This window comes from Myxine glutinosa, chromosome 13 (assembly GCF_964187855.1).
Source record: "Myxine glutinosa chromosome 13, kmMyxGlut1.1, whole genome shotgun sequence".
Classification (NCBI taxonomy): Eukaryota; Metazoa; Chordata; class Myxini; order Myxiniformes; family Myxinidae; genus Myxine; species Myxine glutinosa.
The window spans coordinates 34,429,286-34,442,434 of NC_136273.1; the positions used below are offsets into that span (position 1 = coordinate 34,429,286).

The 13,149-nt window shown below is 47.1% G+C and overlaps 1 protein-coding gene across 3 annotated transcripts in view; it reads left to right on the top strand.

Moving 5' to 3' along the window:
- Positions 1–13,149, top strand: part of LOC137438829 (regulator of G-protein signaling 3) — a 305,803-nt gene that overhangs the window by 247,012 nt on the left and 45,642 nt on the right. The window lies entirely within an intron of this gene.

A 13,149-nucleotide genomic window follows, 5' to 3' on the forward strand; every position in this document is an offset into this window, starting at 1 on the left:
GTTTCCCGGCCCTCACGCGGCCCACTTTCTCGGCGGGGGCCGTCAAACACGGGGTGGAACACCACATCCCCACCGCCGGGCCACCGGTCTATGCCCGGGCACGCCGCCTCGAGCCGACGAAGCTCGCCGTAGCTAAAGCGGAGTTCGCTACGCTGGAGCGGCTCGGCATTGTGCAGCACCCCGAGAGCGCGTGGGCGTCCCCGCTCCACATCGTGCCAAAGCCCGGCGGGGGATGGCGACCGTGCGGGGACTACCGGCGCCTCAATGACGCCACCACCCCCGACCGCTACCCCGTCCCCCACATCCAGGACTTCTCCGCCCGGTTGGCGGGGATGTCCTTCTTTTCAAAGGTGCACCTCGTACGCGGCTACCATCAGGTCCATGTCAGGCCGGAGGACATCCCGAAGACGGCTGTCATCACGCCATTCGGGCTTTTCGAATTTCTTCGGATGCCCTTTGGTTTGAAAAATGCGGCTCAGGCGTTCCAGCGCCTAATGGACAGCGTCTTGCGCGGCTTGGATTTTTTGTACGTCTACCTGGACGACATCCTCGTCGCCAGCGCGTCCCGCAAAGAGCACCTTCATCACCTCCGCACGCTCTTCGAACGCCTGGGCCAGCATGGCCTCATCGTGAACCCCGCCAAGTGCCGGTTCGGCGTCACCGGCATCGACTTTTTGGGGCACCGCGTCACCAGGCACGGGGCCGTCCCCCTACCGGCCAAGGTGGAGGCGGTGAAGGGGTTTCCGCGCCCCCGCACGATCAAGGGGCTCCAGGAGTTCCTGGGCATGGTAAACTTTTACCATCGGTTCCTGCCCCGCATCGCCCAGCTCCTGCGCCCCTTACACGAGGCCCTTCGAGGGAAGCCGGGCAAAGGTGACGTTACCTGGACCGAGCAGATGGACGCGGCGTTCTCGGGCGCGAAGCTCGCCTTGGCCAACGCCACCATGCTCGCGCACCCGGCGCCCGATGCACCGATCGCCCTCACCTCCGACGCCTCGGACTACGCGGTGGGCGCGGTGTACGAGCAATGGGTGCGTGGTGCCTCGCAACCGCTGGCGTTCTTCAGCCGGCAGCTTCGCCCGCCCGAACGCCGTTACAGCACCTTCGACCGTGAGTTGCTTGGGCTTCACCTGGCGGTCAGGCAGTTCCGCCATCTGCTCGAGGGCCGTGCGTTCACGGCCTTCTTCGACCACAAGCCGCTGGTTTTCGCGATGGGCAAGGTCGCCGAGCCGTGGTCGGCCCGGCAACAGCGTCACCTCGCGGCCGTGTCCGAGTACACGACGGACATCCGGCACGTCGCGGGAAAGGACAACCCGGTGGCCGATTGCCTTCCCAACCACGCAGTCCACCTTGGCATCGACTATGCCCGGATGGCGGTGGACCAGGCCGCCGACCCCAGGGTCCAGGCCCTGCGGACCGCCGTCAAGGCCTCCGACGGCGCGGGCACGGCCCTCGTTTGCGACGTCTCCCTCGGGCGGCCTCGTCCCATCGTGCCCGCAGGCTGGCAGCGCCAGGTTTTTGACGCCATCCACGGCCTGTCCCACCCGGGCACGAAGGCCTCCCAGAGGTTGGTCGCCGACAAGTTTGTCTGGCATGGCCTCCGGAAGGCCGTCCGCGGCTGGACCAGGACGTGCCTCGCGTGCCAGCGCGCGAAGGTGCACCGGCATACCCAGGCCCCATTGGCCCCGTTTACGGTGCTGGCACGTAGGTTCGACCACGTGCACGTGCACGTGGACCTGGTGGGACCTCTGCCCCCCTCGCGGGGTTTCACCCATGTCCTTACCATGGTGGACCGCACCACCCGGTGGCCGGAGGCCGTGCCTTTGGCGGCGACGACGGCGGCAGACGTCGCGCAGGCGTTCATCGCCACCTGGGTCGCCCGGTTCGGCGCCCCCTCGGACATCTCGTCCGACCGCGGCCCCCAGTTCACCTCGGAGCTCTGGGCTGCGGTCGCTCGGGGTCCAGCTGCACCGAACCACGGCCTACCACCCCCAGGCCAACGGCCTGTGCGAGCGGTTCTACCGCTCGTTGAAGGCCGCGCTCCGGGCCACCCTCCGCGACGGCGGCTGGGTCGACAGGCTCCCCTGGGTCCTGCTGGGCCTCCGGACGGCGCCCAAGGAGGACCTGCGCGCATCCGCGGCGGAGTTGGTCTTTGGACAACCGCTGCGGGTGCCAGACGAGTTCCTCCCCGAACCCACGGCACCTTGGTCCGCGGCGCAGGAGCGCTCCGGGCTGCAGGAGACCGCCCGGAGGTTCGCCCCGGTGCCAACGGCGCACCACGGGCACCCACCCACGCACGTCGCCTCGGAGCTTCGCACCGCGGAGTATGTCTTTCTCCGGCATGCGCCCACCGGACACCACTGCGGCCCCCGTACGATGGGCCTTTCCGCGTGCTGGAGACCGGGGTGAAATACTTCACCTTGGACATCGGCGGTACTCCCGACCGCGTCTCGGTGGATCGACTCAAGCCGGCCCACCTCGACGTGGACCACCCACCGACGGTGGCTCGGCCCCCGCGTCGGGGCCGCCCCCCGGCGGGCGGACCCCCGGCACCGCCGGCATGCCGCCCCCCGGTCCGGCACCCATCCCGGGTACAGCCGGGGGCATCCCAGCTGGCATCCCTGCACCCCGGACGCCGCCGGTCGCCAGAGGGCGCTTCAGCCGGGTCATCCATTTGCCCCGCAAACTGGCCCTCCAGGTGCGCGGGAATTCTGGGGGGGGGCGCGTGTGGCGGACACGAAGGCCCACTGGCGTAGTGACATCATTCCGCGCACCAAGTGGGCGGCGGCCACGCCCGAGGGGTAGGCGTAGCCTCAGGATATACACCGGGCGCGCAGCCTGGAGCACGCCAGTGCTACAGTGAGCTCTTTTAATAAAGACTGTTAAACTCACCGCGTTGTCCGCTTCCTTCTTGTTGTGCAAGCAAGCGCACGTAGCACCGCGCTTCACCCTAACCCTAACCCCTATTTAAAAAATTAACTCACTTCCACAATATCCCTAACTTAATGTGAGTAGTGTATTAATGTTATTACAAAACAATATTAATACCAATAATATCCCACCTCCCCAAGGGGTTTTTCCGGCGAGTCAACGTATATAAATAGCTTATCACGGCGTTTTAATGGGAGCAACGGCCTCTACCAGAAGTAATGAACAGTAATGAATAATATTATGAACCCCAAACACGTATGATTAGCTTTTTAAACAGTCGCTAATGCTCTTTATAACACTAAATGAAGAAATTTGGAGGAATCCCGACATGCGTGAGGTAAGGTTTACTTCCAGAACCGAGCAAAGATCTACTGTACTCTAGATACCCCATAAGTGTTGGGTTAATAACATGACCCTTCCTGGCGCTAATGTGGCGTTTTTCGTAGTGAACTTTTGAAACTTGCTCCTTCTGTTTAACACGAAACTGAAAAGGCGGAAGCCCGGGTTGTGCTCCTTTACCAAGCAGCTATCTAACGCTTGCCAAGTCAGCTGTTCCTTCACGGTTTTGAATGGAGTGCTTGCTCGAATGCTTAAACCACTTGGCGATTTCTCTACAAGAAACTTGGTAAATGCACCCAATGTTCTTGAGACCAGACCATAGATCGACTGTAATCTATATACCAAAAGAGGAATGACCATTTCTGCCCCTCACGTAGTTAGCGGGTGTACTAGTTCATGAAATAGGCCAAATATCAGGCCCAACAACTAGCACTGCAAAGCATTATTAGCAAACGCATTCACATCCTCCATCATCATCTTTAGTCAGGCAGATAGGTGTATCCATCATAAGAATAGTGGGTTTAGACGTACAAGCATGAAATTTGGCACAGTCATAGATAATAATCTAATGAATAATTCCAGATATGGACCCACCGCGTAAACGTCCTATGGTAGCCATGGCGGCCATTTTACAAAATGGCCGTTTTGACCGCGATTATTTTTTACCGGACGACACAAATGCTTCTTTTTGTTCTAATGAAATGACTCGAGATACACATATATGCCATAATTGTATTCTCCAAATGACCACAATTTGCATTTGTGTTGCCAGCAATGTCAATTAACCCACCAAGCACTGTAACGGTAATTTATATTACTAGATAGTTCCAGTTTGATCTTGTTTATACGTCACAATTTTCTCCACCACACTGGCACAAAGCGGTACATTTCAAACTAGCTTGTTTGCACTTGCATCGTCCCTTGCAACCCTTTTTGCATTTACAACAAATCAGCTCCCTTGATGAAATGCTGGCTTCAGGAAGCATGGACCACAGGGGTTTCCAGTTGTGGGGATCGATCCATCCCCAATCCCCAGGTGAGGGCAGATCCATAACAACCTTGAGCATGTTTCCCCAGCAGTGGCCACCCGTTTACACAGCCCTCTTGATTTGTTGTACCAGGGCTCCTCTGGTAGGGGGAATAGCTTGCATGGCTCGTCCTTTCTTCGTGAAGAGTGCCTGTCGAGCTTCGTCTATGTTGACGAGATTGCTGGTGCGATCGTAGAGAAGAATGGTGAACCGCTCGAGCACTGCCACAACGTCATCAGAGATGTCTGCTGTCCCCGTGGAGAGATGAACTAACGCTGGCGTCAATTCGTCAAATACTTTCCAGGTATCCCAGGCTGTATTCTTGCCCCGTGTATTAAATGACGAGACTGTGTCACACCCTGTGTATGCATGGAACATCGGGAGGGCCTGTGACTTATCTGGTCTGAGGAATGCTGCAATTTCATGTGCTGGAATATACCTGAAGTGCTGGCCTGTCCCAAAGGCCACCCAAAGCTCCTGGATTTTGAGTTTGGTTGTTGCTTCCACAGCCAATACCACTATATCTGTATCCACCGTACGCAGAAGAATTTTCTGAAATCCATCACGGACTGCATCCGCGAGATGTATCATCATTCGTGTATCAGCCTCCTCATGGTCACATGGGGCAAGATGACTGGTGTCGCGTGCGGGAATGCACGTCACATCTGAACCATCCGTGGTGACTATCTGCTTATCTGATACAAGATGTGTGATGTGTTTTGTCAAGAAGGCAAACAGTTCTGTTTTGTTTGCATCAATTCCCAGGAACTGCTGCAAATTTCCTGGAAGAACAGTGGATCCGTCAACTCTCCTTCGAATGCCTTTCCCACGTTTGTCCCTGGCTTGAGATTTCAGGCTGTTGTCACGGTACTGGTCCCAGACTATATCCACACGACAGGCTCTTTGCAAGTGACCTTGTATGTGTGGCAAGAATACTTTCAGCGCATAATCATCAAAGGTTTTGGCAGCAACTGGTTTCAGAACGTTCACCAACACTGCCCCGTCAAGGATAGTGACGTCAGTATCTGGTTTTGGAGCATCACCTCTGACCTCTGCGCAACTCTCTAGACACACCAATAGATCTGATTTGGTTCCCAGTCGTAACTTCCCAAGCTGAGATAAAGACGGGGGACATGCTTGGTTTTCATGGCGGAAAAATTCTGCAAGATCACCATCTCGTATTTGAGACGCAATGTAGAGTCTTGAGAATAAAGAGCAGTCACTCTTTAGCGAAGTTACTTGCAAACTTGTCTTGGATTTCTCTCTTGGAGACGATCGACTAAACAATGGGAGTTTATTCTTCTTTATTGGCTCAGTAAGAGGACACCAATGTCTATAGACACCAATGAGAAGTATATTTCGGGGGGGGTGCACGAGACCCCTATCTAGCCACTAGACTAAAAGCGGCCATTTTGTAAAATGGCCGCCACGGCTACCATAGGACGTTTTCGCGGTGGGTCCATATCTGGAATTATTCATTAGACTATTATCTATGACTGTGCCAAATTTCATGCTTGTACGTATAAACCCACAATTGTTACACCTATCTGCCTGACTACTTCCGCACTTGTGTGACATTTGTGCTACTTGTTTTCAGATTCTGATAGTTTTTCCGCCAATCTCCATGGCTGACATTTCTCCTGTTTTCACAACAACCTCTAAGTTTCCAATTTCTCCTCTGCAATCACTATACCTGTCTATGTCTCAACCTTCCTGTCTTTAACACTCACTAGTTTTTTCCCGACATTTTTACCTCTGCCGCCAAAGGTGGATGGAGGTTATGTTTTCACCCCTGTCTGTGCCTGTCTGTTTGTTTGTCTGTTTGTTTGCTTGTCTATGATCAGGATATCACCAAAAGTTGAGGACGGATTAGGTCAAAATTTGGGGGACAGGTTTGATGTGTGGCAAGGACCGTTCTAGTTAGTACTGTATTTCGTGCGTGACTTTGTTGTTTATGTCTAACCTAAAAAATGAAGATAGCTCGGATAGATTTTGAAATTTAATGCAATGGGATATTAATATGTCAATGTTGTTGTGTCTACTTCATACTCACTTAATACAAAGTTCAACAGATTATGTGTATAGTTGTGGCCAAAAATATTGGCACCCTTGCACTTTTTTCAAATAATGCACCATTTCTTCCAGAAAATTGTTGAAATTAATTTTTTTGGGGTATCCACATATGTATTTCTTTGGTTTGCAGTGGAACAAAACAAAACAAGTACAGATCCATTCAAAGTACACCGCCTCCATGCCAAATAAAGAAATATCCTCCAGCGCGGCATTGCCGGGGCGCTTGTGGCGCCCGGCAATACCGCCATGCAGCTCATCGAGACTGAATTGTGTGGGAGAGGTATACAATAATTGATGGATTAATTGCATAATTAAAATCAATAAACAGTAATCATAAAATATTTTCTTCATCAATTGGCTAATAGCATACCTACACTACCAGTGCTTCATTTGAAGCTATAACTTTTTGAAAATTAATGAAACAAGTCATTCATGGAAATTTTAAAATAATTAATTGATTAATCAATAAATAATTAATCGATTAATTGATTAATCAATACATCAAAAATATCCTTTATAGCTACATCACTGGGTCACTATCTTGTCCAAATATTAGCTTCCCAGCGCAAAAGATGCCTGAGATATTGCCCAGATGAGAAAGAAAATAAATAAATGATTAAAAATGAAAATAAATAAATAATAATCATAAAATAATTAAATAATTTATCAATTGGCTAATGGAATACCAAAACCACCACCGCCAATATCAGCTTCCTAGCTCAAAAGGCGCCTGAGATAATGCCCAGAAGAGAAAGGAAATAAATAAGTACTTAATTTATCGATAATAATTAAATAACTGATCAATTAACTGATTCATCAAAAAACAAAAAATACCGTTTTTGTCAAAGCACTTTCTCACTATTGTGCCGAAATTTGAGCTTCCTTGCTCAACAGATGGCTGAGATATCACCCGGAAAAACAAACAAACAATCAAACATAACAAACAAACAACTGGAGTGAAAATTGAGTACTCCCTTTCAGCGTGCGTCATTGCCGGGCCCCCTTAGGTGCCCGGCAATGACGTCATAGAGCGCCTGGAGGTGGCATAGGAAAGGAGCGGTGTACAAGAAACAGAAGTGAAAACGGGGTACTCCCTTTCAGCTTGCGTCATTACCGGGCCCCCTTTGGTACTCCCTTTCAGCGTGCGTCATTTCAGCGTGCGTCAATTTGATCTTCCTACCTCAAAGGATGGCTGAGATATCGCACGGAAAAACAAACAAACAATCAACCGAAATGAAAACTGAGTACTTCCTTTCAGTGTGCATCATTGCCGGGCCCCCTTCGGTGCCCGGCAACGGCGTCATGCAGCGCCTGGAAATGGCATAGGAAAGGAGCCGTGTACAACAAACAAACAACCGGAGTGAAAACTGAGTACTTCCTTTTAGTGTGCATCATTGCCGGGCCCCCTTTGGTGCCCGGCAATGACGCCATGCAGTGCCTATAGGTGGCATAGGAAAGGAGCAGTGTGCACAAACCTGAAAAAATTACTAAATCTTAGCTTATTCCACACAGAAATCCTAAAATGGCCCAGATATTATTAATGGCACCTTTTAGAAGTTGTTAGAAATAATTAGATTTCAAGCAGGTGATTCTCCTTTACTTTGGAATTGAACTCACCTGTGGTGAGTTGCAGGTGTCTGAAATATAAAAATCACTCATTCAACCAGTTTGAACAGAGAAAACGAGTCATTCTGCTGTTTTGTGTCACTGTGTGTACCGCAATGAGCATGGAGAAAATAAAGAAAACCCGAGAATTGTCTGAGGAAGTCAGACACAAGATTGTAGGCAAGCATGGACAATCTCAAGGCTACAAGTCCATCTCCACACCTTGATGTTCCTGTGTCCACCATACGCAATGTTATCAGGAAGTTTAAGGCCCATTGCACTGCAGCCAACCTCCCTGGACGTGGCCGCAAGAGAAGACTTGATCAAAGATTGCAGCGAAGGATTGTTCATGTGGTGGAGAAAGCACCTCGATCAACTGCCAAACAGATTCAACCTGACCTTCAAACACAAGGTACGACCGTTTCAACCCGCGCCATTCGTCGCCATCTCAATGAAAGGGGGGCTCTATGGTAGGAGACCCAGGAGGACCCCACTGCTGAGAGAAAGACATAAGAAAGCCCGACTGGAATTTGCCAAAACACACCTGAACAAGCCAAAATCCTTCTGGGAGAATGTCCTGTGGACAGATGAGACCAAATTAGAGGTTTTTGGTTTAAGCACATCATCTCTATATTTACAGAAAACAAAATGAAGCCTTCAAAGAAAATAACACCTTCCCTACAGTCAAACATGGAGGAGGTTCAGTGATGTTTTGGGGTTGCTGTGCTGCCTCTGGCACTGGGTGCCTTGAATGTGTGCATGGCATCATGAAATCAGGACATTACCAAGACCTTTTGGAGCGCAATGTTCAACCCAGTGTCAGAAAGCTTGGTCTCCGCCAAAGGGCATGGGTCTTGCAGCAGGACAATGACCCAAAACACACTTCAAAAAGCACCCAGGAATGGTTCAAGACAAAACGCTGGACTGTTCTGAAGTGGCCAGCAATGAGTCCAGATCTAAATCCCATTGAACACCTGTGGGGAGATCTGAAAACAGCAGTTGGGAGAAGGCACCCTTCGAATCTGGGAGAACTGGAGCAGTTTGCACAAGACGAGTGGATCAAACTGCCAGTAGAGAGGTGTAGGAAGCTCATTCATGGCTATAGGAAGTGCTTGAGTGCAGTTATTTTGTCTAAATTCTGTGCGACCAAATATTAAGTCTCGGGTGTCAATAATTTTGTCAATGCCATTTCTTTTTATTTTCTGATTTAAAAGGAGATATTAAGTTCTGAATCAAAAAGAAAGGTTCTGTAATATTAACACTGAAATAAAGAGTTGTGGAGACGAAATACTTTTGTCAATTTCAACTTATTTTTAGAGAAAATTGTGCGTTATTTGAAAAAAGTGCAAGGATGCCAATATTTTTGGCCACGATTGTTATAAACCCAAACCTATTTAATCTATTTAATGGTCGGTCACCCATAACAGTGTGATGTTCACACAATTTTGGGCATGGTAAAGGGTGATCGATATATTTGTCATTGCACAAATACTCAATCACTGAACTAAACCAAATTTAATCCTCATACAGCAGCAGCCTTGTTTCTTTTAAATGAATAACCATCCAATGTTCTTTTTTTCTTATCCTCTATTTTTGTTCCACAGATTTACTAATTACCACTTTTATGTGGTGAGAGATGTGATTGGGCCTTTTATATTATTTTAATATTACTGCTATTGGCAGAGGGGTTTGGTTTAAATATACTTTTTTTTTCTTCCAATAAATGCGTTCCCCTCCAATAAGCTCCCCTCTTCCCTCACCCCATAGGATGGAGTTGATAAAATAAACACCCCCTCTGGAATAAACATCCCATTCTCCAATAAGCACCCTGGAGCAGTTATTTGGATCAAGCAAAAAATCACTGTCAAACAATTTATACCTCTTTAGTGGTTGTATCGATTGCAAAAAGGAGCATACGTCCATCCATCGCGCATTCTTCTAAAGGGTTACTGCTGTCATAGAAAAAAAATGCCTCTGTTGGGAATCTAATACTAGATTTACTTGGTTGGAAAGCTAATCAATTTACAATGCCTTTAGAAAATATACAACCCCTTTCAAAATTTTCACCTTTTGTTGCGTTATAGGCTGGAAGTAAAATGCACTAAATCAGACTTTTCCACCTTTATTTAGCCATCGTAACCCACAACTTCCAAGTGAAAAACAAATTCTACAAATTTCAGGAAATTATTTAAAAATACAAAACTATAATATTTTGGTTGGATGTGTCCACCCCCCTGAGTTCATATTTGGTGGAAGCACCTTTGACAGCAATTACACCTGTGAATCTGTTGGGATAGGTCTTTACCAACTTTGCACAACCTAGATTGGGCAATATTTGCCCATTCTACTGTACAAAACTGTTCAAGCTCAATCACGTTGCGTGGGGAGCTTTGATGGACAGCAATCTTCAAGTCATGCGACAGATTGCCGACTGGAAAAATGTTTGTCTTCTTGGGTATGTCTATCAGCTTTGCACATCTGGATATAGGGAGTTTCTCCCATTCTTCCTTGCAGATTTGCACAAGCTCTGTCAAGTTGGATGGGGAGCATCAGTGAACAGCAATCTTCAAGTCTTCCCACAAATTATCAATGGGTTATTGTTCTGAAGCCATTCCAGTGTTGCTTTGGATGTATGCTTGGGGTCATTGTCCTGTTGGAACGTAAATCTTCACCGTAATCTGAGAGGTCTTTTGCACTCTGAAGCAGGTTCTCCTCAAGGATGTGCCTGTATTTGGCTCCATTCATTGTTTCCTCTATCCTTGCAAGTGTCCCAGTCCCTGCTGCTGAAAAGCATCCCCATAGCATGATGCTGCCACCACCATGCTTCACGATAAGGAAGGTGTTAGACGAAATGGGCGATGAGCTGTGCTCTATTTCCACCAGACATAGCACTTTACATTCAGGCCAACGAGTTAAATTTTTCTCTCATCAAACCACAGAATATTTTGCCTCAGGCACCTGATTTTGCCTCACGTGCCTTTTTGCAAACTCCATGCGTTCCAGCATGTGCCGTTTTCTCAGAAGTGGCTTCTGTCTGGCCACTCTCCCATGGAATCTAGATTTGTGAAGTGCTGCAAAGACTGTTGTCCATCCAGCAGGTTTTCCCATCTCAACCAAGGAACTGTAGATCTGTCAGAGTGGTCATTGGGTTATTGGTCACCTCCCTGACCCAGGTCATTCTTGCCTGGTTGCTCAGTTTAGTCGGATGGCCAGCTCTAGGAAGAGTCCGGGTTGTTTCATATTCTTTCCATTTCCTAATGATGGAGCTCACTGTGTTCTTGGGAACTTTAAACACTTTATAAATTGTTTTATACCCTTCTCTGGATCTATGTCTCCTCACAATTATATCTCTGTGTTATACGGATAGTTCTTTGGAGTCCATGGTGGATTTTCTGCTCTGACATGCACTGTCAACTGTGGGACCTTATATAGAAAGGTGTGTTTCTTTCTAAATCATGTCTAATCAATTGAATTGGCCACAGGAGGACTCCAATCTAGTTGTAGAGACATCTCAAGCATGGAGAAAGGAAATTGGATGCACCTAATCTCAATTTGGAGTGTCATAGCAAAGGGCTTGAATACTTATTGACTCAAGACATTTCAGGTTTTCTTTTATAATTAATTTGTAAAAAAAATTCCACTTTGCTATTCCTCTATCGGTGACAAAAAAAATCTCAATTTAATCCATTTTTAATTCAGGCTGTAACATAACAAAATGTGGAAAAGTCGAGGGGTGTGAATACTTTCTGAAGGCACTGTATGATATAGGGGAGAGGCAGGTTAGTTGATACACTTTTCAGTTATGTTGGCCTATAATGAAGACTGTTACCTCGACAGGATTCATGAATTGTTCAAAAGAAATATCAGGGTCTTGTACATATCTGTGAAGCATGTCAGATCCACTGCATTATCAAACTTGGAATGGTGGCTCACAAAAAAACTGTTTGTCAAACGTATCATCTGACCTGACCAAGTGGGTCAGTTGATACACCTTGGTAGGTTAGATGATACATTGATTTCCATGGTGAATGAGTAAGATGATACATCGATTCACATGGTATTTCTGCCAATGGTAACAAATTAGTATGCACATAATTACAGATACCCATCAAACTAGGCTACAAACCATCATTTCTGTATAATATTTGTACTAATGGTATTTTCAGAGTCAATGAGCACTGTTAATTAAAGCCGTTTGTTTGTTATTTATTCAGTTGTATACCTGCTATGTATACATAGGTAATGTAAATATATATCTAACAATAGGGCTAAAGGTTAAGTTAGAGAGAAAAAAAGATCTGCCAAACAAATGAATCGGCAAGCATCAAATATCAGGAAAGGAACAAGATTCACAACTCAGATGGACACAACTGTTATATTCTAAAGATGTACAGTGTAGGCTATATAGGCCTACATATATTATGGTGGATGAAGCCCAGTTACAAATGGCTACAGCATTGTCTTGTAAAAAAAAATTTAAAAAATGGGTTAGTTGATACAGGTCGGTAGGGTGAGTTGATACGCGTATCAACTAACCTACTCAGACTTTATCATCTAACCCATCCATGGGTTTTTTGCAACACATGTTGCCCACATGCTTACGTGTATTATCCTGGCAATCAAAGCAGCGTAGGCTGAAAGCCACTTTCACAAGGTATAATCAACCAATGAGAACTCCTGTGAAATATATGTAGTGTTATCACAATAAATGATCTTACCTTTTGTTGGCGTTTTTACTCAGGAGGACACAAATCAGGTTTTTTTTGGAGAATCACACCCTTTCTTTGTCTGTAACTTCTTGACCTACTTATCAATGATATCAAATGCAACTAGCTAACAACAGAGGGCAGCATTTACACAAGTTTCATTTCTGAGGGCTAGAAGGAAGGTTGTATCAACTAACCTACTGTATCAACTAACCTGCCTCTCCCCTATTTTAAATGAGGTTTCTAAAAAAAAAAATGTAGGCGGAAGAGCAACAAAGTAGGCAATTTGACAATAAAGATTTGTGCCATCATTTTAAATTCAACCTCAATTCAATACAATTTTGATGTCATTTAAAAGTAGAGGCTTCACTTGATAAACAGAAGCATGATAATCATTTCAGTAAACAGTATATGCTTGTTTATAATTTTATCCTTGTTTATAATATAGTTTATAATTTTGAATTTAT